The following is a 21538-nucleotide window of genomic DNA, read 5'->3' on the forward strand; positions in this document are numbered from 1 at the left end:
GGGGCTGAGCACATGGCTGGAACACAGAAACAGAAGGTTGTGATTAAGGCTGCAGAGGACTGCTCCACCCGGAACCTGCAGGCAGCCTAGGCCCCGCAGACCCTGCTCCCCAAGCCTGAGCCCTCCCCGGCTGGTCTATGGGGCTTTGCGCACATGGCCTGTGGGACCACAGGAGCCTCACGCACGCGTGAGACCCAAACGAGGCCAGGACACCAAATTGCAGAATTTTAAAACTTTTTGCTGACATCTAGCAGAGAATTTATGTGTACGAAGCCTGTAAGTGGGAACCAAAGAAAAAACTCTGATGTAATTATCCAAATGGCCTGCGCTGCTCCGATAACCCAATCACGACGGAGGTATAGGAATTGTTAGCCACCCTTTTGCATTTCAAAAGTTAGGAAGTTCACAAAACATAAACCGTTATATATATTTTCTCCCTATTGAGAAATTTAAAAATATTTTTTAAAACCATGCAAACGAGGAATATTTTTTTTTTCTTTTCTAGTTCTCCAATTGCTATTAAAAAACTGAGCTTTTCTACCCCCCGAGGAATATTTCTTGATATAACTAAAGTTTCAGAACATCACCTGGTTGGTATCCCTGAACCGTTAAACGCAAATGGTCTGCTCTATCGATAACAGGGTTTCTCAGCACTAGCATTTGTGACATCTGGGGCTGGATAATCCTTTGTCCTGTAGCTGGAGGATGTTTAGCAACATCCCTAGCCTCTTCCCACTACATGCCAGTACCATTCTCCTAGTTGTGACAATAAAAAGTGTCTTTAGATGTTGCCATATGTCCCTGAAAGACAATTGTGCCCTAGAAGGTACCCACTTGTGGTTAAGACACAGGACGTAGACTGAGATGAGATTCAAGTCCTGGCAAATGGCATATACTAGCAGAATAAAGCTGGGCAAGTAACTAACTTCCCTGTGCCTCAATTTCCCCAGCTGCAAAATAGGGATAATACTATCTACTTCATGAGACTGATGTGAAGATTAAACGGGAAAATTAATGTCAAATACTTGGTACAGAGCCTGACACACAGTAAGCTTTTAGTAAATGGCAGCAATGATACTGTTAAAAAAGAGAGTTGTACTCCCATGACCTTGGAAGACAGAATTGAGCAGGTCATTTGTCTGTCCATCTGGTAAGAACAAGCTGCCCACATAGCTCACGTCTAAACAGTCTCTACAAGGGCACTTACGGCTAGAATGTTAAAAACACAACTACTACGGTACTAACCTTGAGAAAATCAAGTTGCTTTAATCCCTGTGGGGATGAAAGGGGGGTAGGCATAAACGGAAAAGAAAAGAAAAAAAAAAAGCTACAGACCAAAGAGAAACAGCCTGGCACAAAGAGAAAAAGGTAAAAATTGACACCTTTAAAAAAACGACTTTGGGGGCTTCCCTGGTGGCGCAGTGGTTGAGAGTCCGCCTGCCGATGCAGGGGACACGGGTTCGTGCCCCGGTCCGGGAAGATCCCACATGCCGCAGAGCGGCTGGGCCAGTGAGCCAGGGCCGCTGAGCCTGCGCGTCCGGAGCCTGTGCTCCGCAACGGGAGAGGCCACAACAGTGAGAGGTCCGCGTACCGCAAAAAAAAAACCAACAACAAAAAACGACTTGGGCCACAAATCAAATAAACATGCTGAATCTGGGGTCAGGGTCCCATGATAAGAGCTGGTGAGCATCTATATAGTGACAGCTGGTCACTGGAAGGAGAGGAGGACAGTCCTAAGATGAAGCAGCAAGGAAGAAAAGTAATGCAACCAAATGCTAAAGAAGCGGGAGAGGCGAGTACTGGAGATTCCCTCTGTGGCCAGGAGCTGTCTTACAGCTCGTTCCTGGAAACACAGCCAAGCCTTTTGAGGAGGGTGGCAGAGCCCCAGGGCTGCCCCGAGTCCACTGCCTTTGAAGGGAGTGATTAGGAACCTCTGACCAGGACATCTCCCTCCAGCTGTTCCCTGGCCCCTCGGTGGGACAGGTGGGATTTCACTGCTCAGTGGGCCACCGCGCCTCTCAGCCCCGGCCCAGGGCCCCCCTGCACCTCCCCTCCACAGCCGGGGAACGGAGGGCTGCCTCTCCCACCCAGCCCATGTCATCTGTGCTTCCCACGCGTCCTGGGTTTGGAAGGAACAATCAGAACGCAAACACTGTGAGTCAATCAGCATCCAAACCGGCTTGGGTTTGGAAGCAGTCGGTGACTTTATCCGGTAGCTGAAGTCTGAAATAAGCTGTTTCAAACAGTCATCTGACTCACGGAGAATGCAACGCTAAATTGGATCTAACTCCTAATTAGCCATTCCAAAATACAACCAAGTCTTTGTGAGACAAAGCCTGAACATATTTAGTGAAACACCCTCTTCACTGTCTTTTTCTGACCCATGATTTACTTATAACTCGAGAACATGCAATTGTCTACTATTATGTCATTCAAATGCACCATATTTTTCTCTGCTCATTAAAGTAAAATAAATAACCCAGAATAGTAGTAGGTTTGTGCCCAGCGTTCAAGGCTGCACACAGTAACATGGGACCCTGCGCCAGTACATCTATAATCTTCTGAGCCCAACTCTTGTCCACCCAAAAACCCCGTACAGGCGAGTGACTTTTTACCCCGATACGCTATTATGTTGCTGTCGGTTGAATGCACGCTGAGAACCAAATGAGCAAAACAAGACAAGCCTCCATTCTTTCCTGAAGGAAGGCCACACAGCGGCCTGCATTTGACCCCAACGTCAAATCAAAGACATCACAGGGCATTTACATTCCAGGGAAATTTTTACACGATAAAAACCCCCACAGCACAGCTTAGAAAGTAAAATATTTGACATAAATGAAGCACCCAACAGGTAGTAGGGGTTAGACACTGGAAAAACAGGCAACAAATAAAGAGCTGACTTAAAATACCCTAAATCATTTTGAGAAATTCCAGAAAGTTGAATCTAAACTCACTTTGTCAGAATTAATTTGGGAAACATTTAGTCCTGCTTGAGGGAGAACTGGGCTTCCCCCAGCCAACATTTGGTCTAGTCACCATTTCCAGAGCTCGTTCCTGTCAGTGAGTAAATAAGTGCTCCTCTCCCCCAGGGGCCGGGAGGAGGAACGCAGGGCCAAACACCTTGGAGACAGAAAAACAAACGGAGTCAGTTACTATGTTTTTAACTCAGTTCTGTCTGGAAATCAGGATGCAAGACGCTGAAGATCCAGCTTCAGGGAAGCTCTTAATGCTGAGGAGATTTTTCAAAAGTACGAATGAGAAGTCCCGGATTGCTCAGCCGTGATGAAGGCTGGTAAGTGGCACCGTGACTTTCCGATGGCCTCCCAGGAGGCACTGTCCACCCCCAGTGCTGGGGACAATTTTTAATTCAAAAGGATCAAAATTTGGATCAGCTTCCGATCTCATGATTTTACCTGACCCTTTTTGTGTTTGCCAATTTGATACACAAAGTTCCCTACCTAAAAACTGGTAAAGATGGCCAGCTTCTCTGTACTTCTAGGGGAGCCAAGGAATGAAGGATTTTAGATTTTACTTCACTCACAAGGAAAGGAAGAAAGAAAGATGGTGACATTTTTGGATTTCATTATTACAACAGGTTTTTTGTTGTACCGCTGCCTGCGGTACGCGGGCCTCTCACTGCTGTGGCCTCTCCCGTTGCGGAGCACAGGCTCCGGACGCGCAGGCTCAGCGGCCATGGCTCACGGGCCCAGCCGCTCCGCGGCATGTGGGATCCTCCCGGACCGGGGCACGAACCCACCTCCCCTGCATCGGCAGGTGGACTCTCAACCACTGCGCCACCAGGGAAGCCCTACAACAGTTTTTAATCTCATCGAAAGAGAAGCTGACCAATGTCATTCAACTGGAAAAATCAGCTATACCCTTCCACCTACCCCCCCGATTTATTCATCCAGATCCATGATGTTTATTGAACTGCCTGGATGAGAATGTGAGGTGTCACCAACATTTCTGGTCTCAAGTCCTGAAGAGAGTGAGCAGGGATGGGAGCTGCAACACCCAATATTCATCAATCTCTACTTTCTATTTCTCTTGTTTCTCAGTTCTGATAACCCTCCTTCTTTATTTTCGGAATCTGACAGCTGCCAGGACCTTTCACTGATTACAGTCGATCTCTGGAAGTACCACCATCTGTCGAAAACCCTGACATGTTTAAGCCGATGCATTTCACGTGGGCATTTAGCCACAGAACTGTAGCTGCTGTGGGCTTCTGAGTTAAAAGACGCCATATAAAACTGGGACCACGGTCCTAACTGAACTCTGTTTGCATGCTCCCTACTTTATGCTCTCACTGTCCTTTACTGTATTCTTCTCAACTCATTGCCATGTTTGTGCATTTGACGCAGAATGTGTTCAGGCAGCAGTAACTCACAGCCGTGGTACCGTTTTCAGGCTTTATAAAGCAGCAGGCACTGGGCTAATCGTGCACCATGCATGCACTGCTGCTCAACTTCCTCCCTCTCAGCTTTTAGGTGGGTGCTAGGATCTTGTATCATGGATGGGAAAACCGAGGCATCGGCCATTTAATCGAATCAATAAATACAGAGCATTCTGTCTAACATCCAAGATACAGCGTCCACATTTGAAAGAGCTAATAAATACTGACAACCAAGATACTTCTATTTTAATCAGTCGAATGCTAACAAATTTTGAAAAATTGTGTTTTAGAAATTAATTCTTCAACTGGACACAACCAAATGTTAACTGGTGGTCTCCTGTCAAAGGCAAGCCCCTTCATACCTTAAAATTAAAAGTTCACCCGTGCCAACACCTGGAATCCTATAGCAGGTGTCTTCCTAAGAACTGAAAAGTACTTTTACTGATGACCTCATTTCACTGTCACAGCATTCCTGTGAAAGGTTGAAAAGAACTGACAAAGTATAGTACTTTCCCTGAAGCATGAAGCCACAGAGTGCCTCTGAAAAGTGTTTTGCAGTCTGCAGGCAACAGGGCCTAGTGTAGGATGGAGCCAGGCCATGCAGCAAGGCTGGCGTGGGTGGGGCTGGGTGATAAAATGCTCACAGCTTTAATAACAGAAAGCATTACGTGAGGACACAGATGAAAGGATTTGTGAAACAAATCACTGAATTTTCGCAACACTATAGAGTCTCAAGAAGGGAAATCATCTGACAGACTGAATCATGAATTTCTGCAATGCAAGAATTTATAAAAGCATAAGGGTATGAATCATAGCCACAAAAGTTTTTTTAACATCCTTGTAAAAATCACCCTTGTGAATGCAGCAACACTTCCAAAAGCACTTGTCTTTTTGTTTTAGGTACTGACTCATTTAACAATTTGTAAAAATAATTTTAAAAATCTACCTGAAGATTTAAAATTTCTGGAAACTAGAAGAAGAAAGGGGGAAAGAAAGAAACTAGTTCCGACCCCAGCATGGTAGATTGTTTGCATGCCATTTTATCTACACCAGAAGTATTACCAAAAAGGGAGATTATCATCTTACTCTTTCTCATGATACCAAGTTAAGCCGTAAGATCCACTAGACACTTTATTTTTAGTATAAATATTCAAAGGCACTCCAATTCATAACTAAACACCGTCAGTAGAACTTTTCTAAAAACTACAAACGATTGTCATGAAATTTAAAATGAACTTCTCTGAAATGCTAGATGATTGTTTAAAATTATTTTAAAAATTCTAAACTATCTAACAATCAAATTACGTTTACACTTGAACAACACAGGGGATTTTCCTCTGCACAATCGGAAAATCCAAGTATAGCTTATAGTCAAACCTCCACATCCGTGGTTCCCCTGTATCCAGGGTTTCACATCGCGGATTCAACCTACTGCTGATCATATAGTACTGTAGCATTTACTACTGGAAAAATATCCTTGTACAAGTAGAACAGCACAGTTCAAACCTGTGTTGTTCAAGGGTCAACTGTACGTTGTAGGATCTAAAAACAGCAAATTAACGATTTCTGGTTTCACACACACGTGGCCTCAGTCTACTACTTTTCCAGTACTCCTTGTAGAGGCCATACTAAGGCCCACACGAAACCAAGCTGAATCAGAAACATTCATACTGAGAGGTGTGTCCACACATGGAGTGGGGAGCTGAAGAGTTTCACCCTGAAGATGATCTCTTCATTGATTTCTCTCCCAGTGAGGGCCCATCCTTTAGTGAGATCATTTGCCCTGAGTTCTACAGCAGCTGATAAGCCGTCCTGTCAAGGTTCCTCCCAGAAGTTCCATGCTCCATGGTTGCTGACTTTGTACCTATTCAGTCAGACTTCTGCCACGTGGACCCTAACGTGGCCACCAGACTCTGATCACACACGCTCATCCTTGGTCACCAAAAGCACCTACACCCATCTGAGAATTCTATCTGCAGATACAAAAGTGCTACTGCAAGTTTACTACGAAAGCCTGTGGTTGTTTCTGAGCAGTTCTCAGGCTGTAGGAATATGGCCCCCCTGCCAACCACAAGGTTACTCATTCACCATCAGCAGTGTGTAAGCAATGGGATAGTTCCTTGGCAAAAACGACGGCTGTTCCTACCCGGTATCATTCTCTTCTTCTTGACTAGGAAAACCTACGGCTGGGACTGGGGTGAGGATAGTAAAGCACTTGCCCTGAGCACAAAATGTAAGGGAACGCCCAAAATTGATTAATCATGATAAATACTTTAATAAGCAATGATGTAAAAAATTGTAATTCATTTAAAAATCCAGTATAAAAAAGTCACAATTTTAAATAAAGACTGGATCAACGTTACCAATTTTTTCTTTTGCTTCAGGCTCTAATATGGCACTGTAACACTGCATTAAAACATCATTTATCTTGATTACTGAGTTTTTTGGTGCTCCCTTACATTTTACACCAAAGAAGAATGCTTTATTTGCCTTACCTCATTCCTGGCTCTGAAAGAAACCCTATCATATGGGGGATGGGGAGTGGGGAGATGGCAATGTGCCCAGCTAAAAAAACCCACATTTCCCAGCCTCCCTTGCAGATGGAGTGGCCAATGAGCTTTAAGTGGACGAAATGGGGAGGGATTTCTGCAAAAGCTATTAAAAAGGACCTGGCTCTCTCACCCAAAATTTTTAAAAAACCAACCAACCAACCAAACAAACAAACAAAAAAACCCTCTAAAACAAAAGAAAAACTTTGTGAGGTGATGAATGTGTTAATTCACTCAATGGTGAGAATCCGTTCACAATGTAAAATGTATATGAAATAATCACATTGTAACCTTATATATATTATTACAACTTTATTTGTTAATTATACTTCAATAAAGCTGAAAAACAAAAACCTGAAAAAAAAAAAACAAAAGGACCTGACTCAGCTTTGACACTGGCTCCTCTATGTTTGGGGAATGTGACCATAAGGCTCCAATGCAGACTTAAGGAATGAACAGTCCTGCGCTAGTGATGGAGCAGAAGGACAGAAGGAGCCTGGGTCCCTGACAACATCATGAAGTTAACAACTGATCGGCCTACCTCAGGATTGTTTATTACATGAAAACAACAAAACTCTAGTTTAAAGTGCTGTAAGTGCGTCTCAGTTAACTGACAAGTGCAGTTCTTAACTAATGAACAGCTGACCCTTGAACAGCACAGGGGTGAATCTGCGTGTAACGTATAGCGAGCCCTTTGTTTTTATTTTTTTTAGTATCTTTATTGGAGTATAATTGCTTTACAGCAGTGTGTTAGTTTCTGCTGTATAAGAAAGTGAATCAGCCATACATATACATATATCCCCATATCCCCTCCCTCTTGCGTCTCCCTCCCACCCTCCCTATCCCACCCCTCTAGTTAGACAGCCCTTGGTATCCACGGTTCCTCCACAACTGTGCATTCAACCTACCAGGGACTTTGTGGTACTGTAGTATTTACTACTGGAAAGTATCTGTGTATGAGTGGACCCATGCAGTTCAAACCCACGTTGTTCAAGGGTCATCTGCACTAGGAGTACTTAAAAAACAAAACAAAACAAAAACTGAAACACCGTGACAAAGCCATTTAGGTGGGGTTGTTTTGAGAGGTACTGTCACCATCTCAGATACTTCTCTTTCCATCTTATTAACCAAAACACCAGTGTTTCCACCCAGATGATTCTAGTGTCAGTTTACTATTATGAGGTCCAATTCACAGGCTCTCCAAGTAATTACAGAGGCAAAAGTCAGGAAAAGACATGCATGGATTAGTAGCATTTCCCAGGATGGTGAGCAGGCTGACGGCACACTTGCCTGCTGCGTGCTGACAAGCAGACGTGCTGAGTCAAGCCAAGGGTGCCAAAGAGCCCTGCTTCGGTGTATACCTGGTGCTATGTAGGCCGGGCAGCACATGACTGACTTCAGAGGCTCATCTCCTGTTTTCTCCTTCACTGAGTCCACTTACATCCTTACAAATGGGGTCCAGTAGGCTGAAATTCTCTGCTTCCTCAGACGTTAGGGATTCACCACTCAATTGCAGGAAAAATTAACTCAGGCCTAACTCAGGGCAGTTCATCTTCTCGAAAACCGAGGTTTGAGAAAGACATCTTTCACATTCCCAGCATAGCTCCCCCTACAAAAGAGTCACACTCCTATATGAAGATACACTGGGGAGCACTGACCATTAAACCTTAACTATTGGATATTTTTAAACAAATGAAGCTTTGTTCCATTAGGTACAACAGTAATTCAAACCATATGAACAAAGTGTTGCTCCGTGACATTCCTTAGAAGACATGTGACAAATATATGGGAGAATCAATCAGAATGAACAATACAAGTACCAGTTTGTAAATGGTCTGTTAACACTGTGAGAGCTGGGGCTGGGAGGTGCGGACACCCTGGGAAAGGTAAGTAAAAGCAGAACTCTTCAATCTTCTCGAACAAAGGAAATAAGGGGAAAAAGTCCTCTCCCGCTGGAAAGATGTCAGTGCTTAAACTGAAGGCTCGTATTCCAAGGTCAGAGCCCCCTTTTCAGCAGAAGAAAAGAAAAGAAAGCGTCATTTACATTTCTGCCTGCTTGTATCGGTTGTTAAGTAATAAGCCATGTGCCAAAACCCTAATCTGCAGGATCAGCTCTGAAAAGAGGAAAAGCACTCTGCCAAGCATTTATCAACACCTTAAATTGTTTCTTTTCATTCCCAGAACTAGGGCCGTTTTATTAAACTTTTTAAGCCCAAGGTCCACCATTCCCTTCCAAACCTGCAGTCACTGCCTCAGATTTTAAGCCATTACTCTAAGAAAGAAAGGGACCAAAAAAAAAAAAAAAAAGCCAGAGTGGCTCTTAGAACAAGGAAGGAGTGGAGGCCCCTGAGCCTGTCCAGCCCTGTGGGGATGCAGACACCACCGCTGCCCCTGTAAGCCTCTGCAGGGCTGCTCCTCAGCCAGCCTTTCTGGGCAGCTCGAGACAGCAGCACCCCAGATGGCATCCCCGCAGGGAGAGGCTGGGAGCTGCAGCCACACCTCCACCGGACGCTGGATGCTGGTGGAGGGCCAGGAGGACACGGACGCTCGTCACTGTGCCCCAGAAGGTCCTAGCGGGGGGCTCTCTGGGAACCAGAGCCCTGGCGTCATATTACCCTGCACTCCCTCCTGGAGGGGACGCAGCGGGGGCTCTCAGGGCCCAGAGAGTGAGGGAACAGGCAAGGGCAGTGTCCTGGGCCTGGACTCAGCAGTGGGCTCAGGGCCACAGGGAGGATGGGCAAGTCACTGGATCCTGGCATCATGCTGGAGCACTGGCCTGGGACTCCAGGAACCCGCTCCTTTCTCAGCACTGTCCCCAGCCAGCTGTGTGTCCCTGGGCGGGTCCTCTGCTGTTCCAGGGCCTCCGTGGCAGGCCCATAAATGAGGCAGGTAGAAAGGGAGCTGTGGAGGGCTCTCACAGCTGCAGCGCCCGTGACTCAGTGATTCCCTGTCCCTACGCCTCACCCATCCCTGGCGCTGACTCAAGCATGTCGTGACCGCTGGGTTTTCTTTTCCCAACACCCTTTGGATTCAAAGAAAAACAGGAACACGAAGGCAGAACTCCAGATGTGGGGTCCGTTTTCCCTACTTCCCATGTTACTAAAGCGGCTACTGACCCTTGGGGCCCAAGCTTTGGCCCCCAGGGCCTCCTCTGCCCAAGCAGGCTCCTGCCGTCCCCCCTCCGCTCCGGCAAAACTCACCTCTCCTGCCAACCCGTGACGGGGGAGGCAGAGGCTGGGACGAGGCCCGGGGATTTCACATAGAGAAACACTGCCAAAATCACCCAGCCACCTCAACTTAAGCTTTTCAAATCTTAGAATATTATTTTTCACCCTGTACTGTAAAGTCCATGGCAAAAACTTAAAAGCTATCATAGCATTTTGTTTCAAGTTGAACAAGTGTGCTGGAATGTGGGGAGAAAAACCATCAACTTCTTAGGAGTGAAAGGGAAAGAAGAAAAAAAAAATTTTTTTCTAGTGTCCCAGGACTGCTCCCCATTACATTTTAGTTCTTTGTATCCCACAAAGGGAAATGAGGCTTCATCTGAGTCCTGGGTCATACCACAGGGGCGGACATAAAGGAATGGGGTTCCAGAGAAGGTGGTTTCTTGCCAAGGAACTGCAGAGGCGGTTCTGACCGGGAGCACGACACTCAGCGCCCACGTGCGCAGGGCCGGGCGTCCCACTCAACTCTCACCCTGAGCACATCACTGTCGAGGGGACAGAGATAAAGACGATCCTCAGAGAGCCCCCCCTGGACCCCTCTGGTGCAGAGACCCCCTTCACGTCTCAGCCCCTCTCCTGCTAACCTCATGTTCCCCAGAGCAGGGAGGGGACCATCCACAGCGGCCAGCGGGAGCTGGGCAGGGATGGAGAAGCAGCAGGACCTAGAGTCTCCACCAGAGCTGCCCAGAGTCATGGGAGCATGATGAGACCAGGAGCGGAAATCCAGGCAGAGGGCCCCTCCCTGTCAGCCGGCTGCTGGCCCCCCAGCTCCGCCTGCTGATGCCCAGCCCCACCCCCTCTGCTGAGGCTGTCCAGGCCCAGAGCACTCATGCAGGAAGCAGGGAGGCCTAGCCCTTGCTCCCTTGCCAAGCCTGGCTGGGGGTGTCTGTGGATAACCACAGACACATCGTGACTGCTGCCCACTGGACTCCGTCACTCCAGGACACCGTCCCCAGGGGCAGGCAGGCTGTGGGCTCCTCCACAGACCTGACCGCACCATTTCCCCACCACAATGGGCTCTGGATCCTGACACAAACTGATAACCATCTCTGGAATAAAATCAAAATCACAAGCTGGAGCCTCGCGGTCTCAGAGTTTTAATAATCAGACTGACTGTTGATACCCTTGGAAGGGACTTCGGCAACCTCCCATGAGGGAACTGGGAGTCGATCAAAAGACCCGTGAAAAGGGAGCTCGCTGGGCTTCCTTCTATGGTCACCCAGTCACGGCTTCCACGGTCAGACTTTGCTACAGTTTCTGAGGAGGCCACGCCAAGAACAGACCCATGACATAGCCTGAAAACAGGCGCAGGGAGAAAATGGGATCACGTGAAGAGTGGGCGCACAGGGGGTGTGGGGAAGGATGCCATTATCCAGGTCCACCTTGGCCATGGCCCTGCAAACAGCGGGTGCCTCTACTGTCCAGACACAAGCGACCAGCCGGTCATGCTCGTTCTCTGAGAGACTGGATAAGGACCCTGGCCTCTCACGGAATGGTTCTATCCCCTGCACAGGGCAAGCTACCTACATTCTCGTCAAAGTTTTTAAATTATCAAAATGACTTTCACCTCCCAGCTCTAGTGTCTGAGCTATTCTTTTGCTCTTAAAATGTTGCTAAAATCTGCAACATTATTTTAGAAGAGCCTCAGTTATACATCAACTAGCACAGGCTGCATTTTCCTGAATTAACTGTTTTATTGACAGTACAGTCTGCCCAATCATATACATTTTTACCAGCAAAATTATAATACACAACACTCGTAATTTTGTTGTTATATTGAAAGTGTCACCACCACCACCAGGCAAGGAAAACATCTCAGTATGATGAGAAACAGCTGTTAAAGCACTGCCATTTTTTTTTTTTTTTTTTTTTTTTTAAGCTTAGGCCAAATACAAGATGATAAAAAAAATGGAATGGGGTTAACTCCCCTGCCGGTGTGCCATCACCCTTCCTCAGAGTCCTGAAGATCACGGTGGACTCGAACCCTTTGCCCCTCAAAGTGTGCTCCCTGGACCAGCATCATCAGCATCCCCTGGGAGCTCGTTAGAACTGCAGAATCTCAGACCCCCTTCCCCTCCCACCCTCCTACTCCCCCGTCCACCCCCTACTTGTACATATACTTTGGTCTCAGATCTGAGATCAGCCCCCACTCCCTGGAGGCCACTGAAGCTTTCTCCAAGGGGCCCTGTTGCCGTGGCAACCCCATGCTGGCCAGCATTCCACCCACCTGGTTGCACCCTGGCCCTGCCGGCCTCCTCTGCTGACCTGTCCGGGATGGTTAGCAAGGCGTTTTGCCCCCCAAAAATGTTTATTCATGAGGAAAAAGATCTTTTTTTAGGCGTCAACTGCCAGTCCATCCTGGCTCACCCAGTCCCTCTCTTCCCATTTGCCCAATTAGAAAGATCATCTTGTTTCCTGGCATGCAATTCCAAGGGCACTGAACACAGGCAGGGGACCAGAAGAGGGCTCCAAGAACAGCTCTAAGTGAATGGAAACAAGATGATTTCTGCTCAAAGCAATTTCCTCGGCACCCACCCTTTCCTCCCACCATGGACCCCATGCTGAAGGGAGGCCAAGGCCACGTGGAAGTAACAGAACACCAACATATGCAAGACATTTTTTTTAACCCTCAAAGTACAGCAGAAAGAACAGAGAGCCAATCACTTAACTCTCCTTTTATCCCACCCAAGTTGAAAGTTTGAGAGTCTTATCCCAATTTCCCAGATGATAGAGAGATGAATCCAAGTTCTTCTTGTGTGGAGAAGCGTGCATAAATAAGGGAGAATGTAAAATTCAAAAGCTTCTGACCTAGCTGCGTTCTCAAATTCTGACTTTTTAGGGGAACCCTGGAAATGACCATAAGTGCTCAATTTACCTTATCACCTTGCCGTACTACAGGGATGGCAAATAGGTCAGGCCATCCCCCTTTTCTTTGCTCACAGCAGACGGCATTAATTTATCACAGTGCTTTTCCCCACTAAGCCTAGATACTGCATCACCTTATCCCCTTGCTGTACTACACCTTGGTGTCCTACAGGGATGGCAGATAGGTCAGGCCATTCCCCTTTTCTCTGCTCATGGTAGACGGCACTAATTCATCACAGTGCTTTTCCCCACTAAGCCTAGATACTGCCTTAGAATCTTTTCAACAGACCCCCACCCCAGAACTCCTGAGCCAGGATGCACATTTGAACAGGACCCCAGGTGATTCACATGCACACTGAAGTTTGAGAAACACTAGTGCAAGCTGGACCTGATGTGAGATGCACTTGACACTCCTGGTCTACTATCTTGGGGTTTCCAACCTCTACATCCCCACTTCTATTCCAACTCTTTCAGAGGTTTCAAAAACTGGAGGCTTATATATACAACAGTTGATCCATTAAACTTTTAAAAAATTAGTAGCAAACATTCAAAGATTGGAAGACAAGGTAAAAATCCAAATTTCTGGCTTTTCTTTCAGGTGAAAAAAATCAGTACACTGGCAATACTGGACTTACATTTCCACATGACAATAGATGACTGGAGTTGAGTAGTGGCTGTTCTCTTTAGACAGGTCAGATTCTCCAATTTTCCCCAGTCTCCACTACTCCATATTGCCTTACAGTACACCAGCCTGTTTTACTCTTTGAGCTGCCTACCTGAATGTGTGACTATAACATCATAGAGACTATGTTTCCAAAATCGACAAGAACCATCGCCCATGACACCCACCTTCACATTCAACTCTTTGTGCTAATTCTGAAGGTAAGCAACTGCACCTGTATCGGCACTTTCCCCTTCTCCATATGATCCCTGTGTTGGGGAGAGAAGCACGTGCTGTGTGAGCGGCCTCTTCATACCGTTCCTGTCCTGTTTGAGATCCACAGGTTGCTGGGGTCTGCAACCACACACCACGTATCCTTTGTATTGTCTAGTGCCCAGCACCGAGCCCACATCAGGAAACACAATCCTGTTTGCAACCTAGTTCAAATGCTAGCTCTGCCCCTCAGTAGCAGCGTGATGACCCTAGGCAAGCCACTAACTCTCCCTGAGCCTGTTTCCTCATCTGTGAACTGAGAGGAAGCACTTAACTCAGTACTCCACTGAGTTACTGTAGGAAATAAACAAAAGATTGCTTGCCAGGTGTTTAGCCCAGTGCCCCGCATACCTATGCGCTCAATGAAAGTGGCTATTCCTATCATTATACACAGTTGGTGCTCAACAAAGATTTGTTAACTGATTAACTGACCCATCACCTTGGACCATCTCCCTCCCCAGAGAAACGGTCAGCTCTCACACCCTCTGCACTGACACCTAGGGGAGGGAATGAGGTGTTGTAGCCTCTGGGGGTTGGTCTCCGGACAGGCTACCCACATCAGCAGTAGAGGATGTGGGCCTGTGGGATGGAGCCCTAAAACCACACAGCCACGCCTGGCATTCTTCCCTCACCCCTACTCACAACTTCTACACAAACCCGCCAAACATTGTGCTTTTTGAAAAGTTATTAGCATTTCCATATGCCTGCCTTGAAGTTAATAAGGTATATTTTAAAATTCCATTTCAACCCACACAAAGCTCTCCCTTTGCTGATCTCATGCTACACTTGGTGAGGACCACACAGCTCAGCGTTTAAGGCTCTCTCCACGCTTCATATAGAAAAACCCTTCAGTGGCCTCTCAAGGTGATTAGCACACTGCGTGGCAAACAGAAGGTGTTTTTAAAAGTACACACACACCTACACATTGGTCCATATACAACAATTTCCTTGTTTCAGGAGAAACAGACCTTTCTTGGCATTCATTTTGCACCAGCAAAGTGCTTAGCACACAACAAACACAATACGTGCCATGCCCATCCGTAACCATCCCCTTGTGTTCTAAAAGACAAGCTTCATGTTGACTAAACTAGGAAATGGAACTCGTCCAGTTTGCTTTGGTAATGTTCGACCCATACACTGTAAAATAAATGAAAAGGGACTGAATTGGGTCACTGTCTTGTTTGTTTCCTTAAAAAGGGACTGGTGATGATCTCTGAGCTGCAACACTTTGTCTGCCAACACTGCGAAACTGTTGGAAGAAACATGTATCTTTCCAAAAGCAATGCAAGCTTCCACGCAAGCTCCTCTTTTCGGTTCTAAAATATAGTCACCGGTTTCAACAGGCCACAGACCTTGGCCTCAGCCATCCTTTTCAGGAACTGCAGCGGCCACCCATTCGCGGCCTGCAGAATGCAGGGGGCGTGGTGGTCACCAGCGGGAACGGGCTGGGAAGACAACCACCCTGGCCGCTTTTAGTCTCCTAGAGATGGGGAGGAAACAGAGGTGTCTGGGACCACGGCTGGCACCTGCGGTCCATGGCCCTTCCTCAAACATCCGCTGCTGCCGCCGTTCCATGACCGGCCCCGACTTGTAAGTGGCACATTAAAGCAGCTCCAAAATTCACTGTTTTAATGGCAGCCCTTGACAGCGGCTCCTCCGTGGGGCAAACAATGGTCTTTTTGAAGCGGCTCTCTAGGGCCGATTTGGAATGGTCTGCTTGTCTGAACAAACCACACAGCCCGGCAAGGCAGCCGCTACCTTGCTATGGGGACAGGGAGGACATCCCACATTCGTGGCCTTTAGCAACAAGGAAAACCCAAGGTCTGTGACTTCCCTGTGTCTCTGGTGAGGGAACAACGCTGACCTCTAGCACTGCCAGAGGGAACCACGGAAGCCTTTTTGAGCAGAGCCTGAGGTGTCCAGGAGGGAAAATGGCCTGAATACTAGCAGTAAGAACAAAGGAGGGCTTCCCTGGTGGCGCAGTGGTTGAGAGTCCACCTGCCGATGCGGGGGACACGGGTTCGTGCCCCAATCCGGGAAGATCCCACATGCCGTGGAGCGGCTGGGCCCGTGAGCCATGGCCGCTGAGCCTGCGCGTCCGGAGCCTGTGCTCCGCAACGGGAGAGGCCACAACAGTGAGAGGCCCGCGTACCGCAAAAAAAAAAAAGAACAAAGGAACAGAAAATCCCTTACCTCCCACTGAGAGGAAGTGTGTCCCTTGATTAACTGCTTGAGGTGTCACCAGGGAGTTGCAGCCTCACCTCCCCAACCATCCGTCACCCCCATTTCACCCCGGACCTGGGTGGTGCCGGCCCTCAGGACAGACGCTAAATCAGCCGCTTTGAAAGAAGTCGTATAACGGGAACTCGCAGTTAGCCAGCAGTGAAGGTGGAGGAGGTGAAACATTTGGGGAACTAGAGGGAGGGGGAGAGAGTGGGGAGAGCATCTTCCAAGTATTTACTGATAACAAACTACGAACACTCTGACCAGAGGCCCAAGGCCTTGTGGCACTTCCTTGGAAGTTTCTCACTCCTCCTGAAGGACCCCTGAGTGCAGGCGTGAGACACAGAAGCCGCCGGAGGAGGTTCCAGAGCTCCCACTTCAAAGGCGACCACTGCTCGTAGAAGCCATTTCACCTTCCACCGTGTGCAGAACACACTCGGTGCTGCGCTCACGGCCGAGCCAGTCACAAAGTCCCCAGGAAAGGAGGTGGGGTCCCCTCCATAAACTCCCGCAATGTCACCAGCCTAGCACCTGATAAATCAGTTCCTGAAACAGATCCTGGCCTTCTGGTGACTGGGGATCCGGTAACACTCAAAAGGGGGGAAAAACGTAAAAAGCCCATAAAATAATACTGTGCTGCAAAACCCACAGAAAAGAGAACTTACAGTTTAGACGTGCACCACAGGAAAATGGTAATAATTAAAGCAACTGCCGAGTACCTGCAAACTTACAGAAGTGAGAGCCGCTGTTGGCTTGCGCCCACCTAGCCGACAGAGGACGGGAAGCCAGAACCACTGGTTCTGAGCTTAACCGAGCTGAAGTTAAACTTGAAAAAGAAAAATAGCACCCCATTTAAAAAATATATTTCTGTAGAAGAAATGGCACTAGAATGCTTTGAGTTTGAATTATGACAAGGGTGCACTTTAAGAGGCAAGCCATTTGTAATTCTAGAATCAATCCTTGAGTTACAGAAATTTAATAGCTGTGACCTTGGATGTTAAAAAAAACCCAACCCATTGTAGTTAAGCTTTTGTCCAACTACCTCCGTATCCTTCAGAAATAAATCCTCCAGCATTGTGTGATGGCTCTGATTTGCCATCAGGGAAAGAAAAGTTAACAATCAACAGGCCCTCGTGTTACCCCAGAGCACGCTTCCTCCAGCAGGGTCCCTAGAGAGGCTCGGGTTTCTGAATGGGGGACGTGGCTATGGCCCCGGTGGCAGGACAATCAAACACACCCACTTTTACAGAGCTGCCAAACCCACTGGCCCTTGTCCCTCTGCGGAATCTACCAGCAAAGGCCACTTGTGAATTGCTTCCTGGGATTTCCAGGAATCGCCCCACGGGGTGGGGGTGCTCCCCCCCGTGCCCACCTGGGCGCTGTTATCTCGTCACCCCTTCATCTCCTCGCATCCCCCTCCCACCTGTCCTTCAAGGTCTATAGCTCGAATGCCATCTCTTCCAGGAAGCCTTTCCCTTTAGACGGTCTCCCCACCGGGTGGCCCAGGTTTTACTGGAGCCTCTCTGACGGCACAGCGCTTTCTAGAGCAGGGTGGGTTTAAGAACACGATTTTTCTCCCTTACTGGACAGTCCACACGTTAGTTCTGAATCCTCATCTGACTCAGCGTCACATCCCCACAGGGCCGCACACGCAGTCCCTGCTCAGCGCCCCCCTAGAGCGCCGGCCTGCCTGCAGGGAGGGCGGGTGAGCCCGCAGGCCTCCACGGGCCAGGCGCCAGGACCCCGTCCCCCCGGCCTCCCACCCAGGCGCTCTGAGCTTCCCACCTTTCTCACTGCCCCTCTGGGAGGACAGAGAGTGGCAGGATGGCCCCACCCTCAGCCCTATCCCTAGAGACAACTCCAGCCCCCAGGCCTGGCCTCCTAGGTGCAGGGGCATAGGGTCAGGCGCTGCTGCAGCTCTTTCTCCAGCCCCACCCTGGCCGCCCCCCCCCCCCCCCCCCCGTGCAGGTCCCAGAAGCACAGGCAGCACAGGGAGGCCATGCAGGGGCTGAAAAAAGAGCCCTTCTTCACCTAGTCAGGTCACCTTCAGGTCCACACAGATGGAGGAGTAAGGAGACGGGGAGAGCTGCACAGTGACAATGAGGACAAAATATCAATAGGACGAGGCAAGGCCTAGGGGCACTGTGGTCTGGGAGCTGACGGCAGAGAAGGTGACTGTGGAGACAGTGGAGGGGACCGCCTTGGAGGCAGACCCGGGTGGGGGCGGGGCGGGGGCAGCAGCACTCCCTTCCCTGGTGGTCCTGAGGGGCTGACAGCACCGCCCACTGACCTGGGAGCAAGCTGGGGGCCCGAGGGCGGCTTAGGAAAATCACTGACCACCCACCAGTGCCAGGGTAGCAATGAGGAGACACCTGCCAACGGAGCATCTCCAGGTTCTCAGCTCTGCCCGGCTCCCCGGGGCCTCCCTTAACTCCAAGTCCCCAGGCTGCGAGAGCTCCGCTGCCAGGCGGCTGCAGACCGTGACCTCCAGGAGGGTAGGGACCCCGTCCGTCTCCCTGCTCACTATTATATCCTCACACGGCGTCTGGCGCACACAGCTGGCGTCTCGTAACTACCTGTTGGACGACTCCTCAGCGGGCAAAACAGAGCTTGGGTCAGGTTTGGAATCATCGGAAGTAGCACATTTTGAACACAACGGGCAAAGAGCAAATCAGCGTCTCCATTCCAAGATTTATACACAGGGGACAGAGGGGGCGAATAAAATCTTTAAATCAAAACCGATAGACACTTTCTTGTAATTAAGTCAGGAAAACCTCAGTTGTGATTTTTGTCAACAGGATGAATACATATTAGAGCAGTTCCCCCTTATCCATGGTTTCGCTTTCTGTGGTGTGCTACCCAGAGTCAACCATGGTCTGAAAATATTAAATGAAAAATTCCAGAAATAAACAGTTCACAAGCCTTACATTGCGTGTCATTCTTAGTGTGACAAAATCTCCCAAAGTCCCCCTCCGTCCCTCCCGGGACATGAATCATCACCTTGTCCAGCTTGTCCCACCCGTTAGTCACTTAGTAGCCCTGCTGCAATTGTCAGATTGACTGTCGCTATATCACAGGGCTTGTGCTCAAGTCGCCCTTATTTGACTGAAGAGTGGCCCCAAAGTCAAGAATAGTGAGGCCGGCAATTTGGATCTGCCAAAAAAAGCCGTAAAAGGCTTCTTCTTTAAGTGAAAAGGTAAACGTTCTCAACTTAATAAGGAAAGAAAAAAAATCATATGCTGCGGCTGCTAATATTCAGTAAGAATGAATCTTCTATGTACGAAATTGTGAAGAAAAAAGAAATTCGTTCTGGTTTTGCTGTTGCACCTCCAACTGCAAAAGTTACAGACACAGTGCGTGACAAGTGGTTAAGATGGAAAAGGCATTAAATCTGTACAGTAAGATATTTTGACAGAGAGAAACCACATTCACATAACTTTTATTACAGTATATTATTATGTGTTCTATTTATTATTAATTATTGTTGTTAATCTCTGGCCATGCCTAATTTGTAAATTAAACTTTATCACGGGTGTGTGTGGATAGGAAAAAACAGGATATACGGGGTCTGGTGCCCCCTCCTCAAGTTTTCAGGCATCCACCGGAGGTCCTGGAACGTGTTCCCCATGCATGGGGTTGTGGAGGCAGGGGTGGGCGGCTATTGTATTTGTCTGAATCTTCAAGTCACCGATCTGTGCAGATGCAGCGAGGAGCCACAGCTCTGCTGACTACAGCAGTTTTAAAACAGTTCGTTCCGGCGAGGTCAGGCCACCTTGGCGGGGATGTCAGGCCAAGGGCAGAAACGCGTGCCAGTAAGTCCTGGGTCCCCTTCTTGTGCACGCACACGCACACACACACACACCAGAACACAAAAAGGGCAAACTGAAGCGACTGTTTCGGCCGGCATTAATCTGCATCTCAGTCTGCTTTTTAGTAACTCGGTGAGACTCTAAGCTTTTCTTTCTTGTCTTCTCTTTTCTAAAAGAAAACATTCCCTAACCAAAATATGGAATTCATCTGCATGTAATCCCAAGTGGAGCACAGACTCATTTCCTCTTGATCTGTTTCACTTACTCCCACTCTCGTTTCTCATGGACAATGACTGGAAACACTCCCCGGTAGGAATTCCAACCGCCCTCTTTGAGACAGATGTTTAGGAAACCACTGACAAGCTGCCCGTCACCACGAGGCACTCTCACAACCATTCAGGTCCAAACTACCCAGCTCTACCACGACCTGCAAGACCTTAGGTAACTGTTAGATCAGGTCAGACAGATACCTGTTATTTAGCAACTTTTTCTCCACATCCCCTTTAACCAACACTTTCTTTCCCCACCAGGAGGCCACATCCAAGGCCCTATCTCAGCAAAGTCATCCTCACCTGCTACAGCATCAAGGGTGGGATTTCTCAGGCGTCTCTGTAAAGATCCAGTATGGTCAAATCTTTCGATGAAAACATTACTTTCAGGAAGTGAGTGAGGCACTTGGGAAAGAAAACTGAACTTGTATAAGCCACTAGGGCCCTGTTCATAAATTTCTGCTAGGCAAATGGGGCCCTTGTGACTTGAGAGAGTTATTGCTCAATACTTCCTAGGCACCCACACAAGTTCATGTTTCTCCCGGGGGGCCTCGCTGGCTCCATGAGAGAAACGCACTACGGGCTTCAGTCTTGTTTAAAATTGGTGTGTTGCACGGAGGCAGATGGTTCAAGCCGCCTGGATGTGCTATGCGATAGCTACTCAAACAGTTCCAGCTTTTCCAAATGCACCTACAAAAACAAAACTAAATGCCTGTTAAGTTCACTCTTTAGGGAACTACTCTGCTCCAGCAGAGTCAACTGACTGGAGAGAAGTTTCAGCAGAACCTAACGCTCTCACTGGAACCATGTGGTTATTGGCAGAAATAAGGAATCGTCCACACACATTTGGAAGGGCACGAAGTAAGTGAACAGCAGATCCTCACAAAGACTACCCTTACCCAGCCTTTGTGAAGGCCGTGTGTGGCACAGAGGATGGACTGGAGAAGCTGAGGTACCATCTGAGAAAAACACCCAACATTTAAGAACTTAAAACCTGTGCAAAGGTTATTCCATCTGCCTTAGCAACGCGACCTGCTGCTGTGGCTTCAACAGTCCTAATTTCTCCTGTACCAGTAAAACTGTGGAGTGACTGTGAGCCATTAAATCCGGGCACAGACACACACTTCCAGGGCTGCACGTGCCTGCTTAGTGTTAGTACCCCCCGTGAGGTTAGACTGTTAGCTCCTTTTCTCTACATTCTTCTTACAACCAATGAGGATCATTTACACACAACACGACATTTCAGCTTTACAGGGACCCGTCTTGGAGCGG

General features: G+C 48.2%; 1 protein-coding gene across 8 annotated transcripts in view; it reads right to left on the reverse strand.

Moving 5' to 3' along the window:
* Positions 1-21538, reverse strand: part of LHFPL2 (LHFPL tetraspan subfamily member 2) — a 183754-nt gene that overhangs the window by 44838 nt on the left and 117378 nt on the right. The window contains exon 4 of one of the 8 annotated variants that reach the window (XM_060143172.1): positions 20570-20671. The exons of the other annotated variants lie outside the window; for them this stretch is intronic. The gene's annotated coding sequence lies outside the window, so the exon portion shown is untranslated. The remainder of the gene's footprint in view (positions 1-20569; positions 20672-21538) is intronic. 8 annotated transcript variants of the gene reach the window in all.

The sequence above is a fragment of the Lagenorhynchus albirostris genome, chromosome 3 (genome assembly GCF_949774975.1).
Source record: "Lagenorhynchus albirostris chromosome 3, mLagAlb1.1, whole genome shotgun sequence".
In the NCBI taxonomy this organism is placed as follows: Eukaryota; Metazoa; Chordata; class Mammalia; order Artiodactyla; family Delphinidae; genus Lagenorhynchus; species Lagenorhynchus albirostris.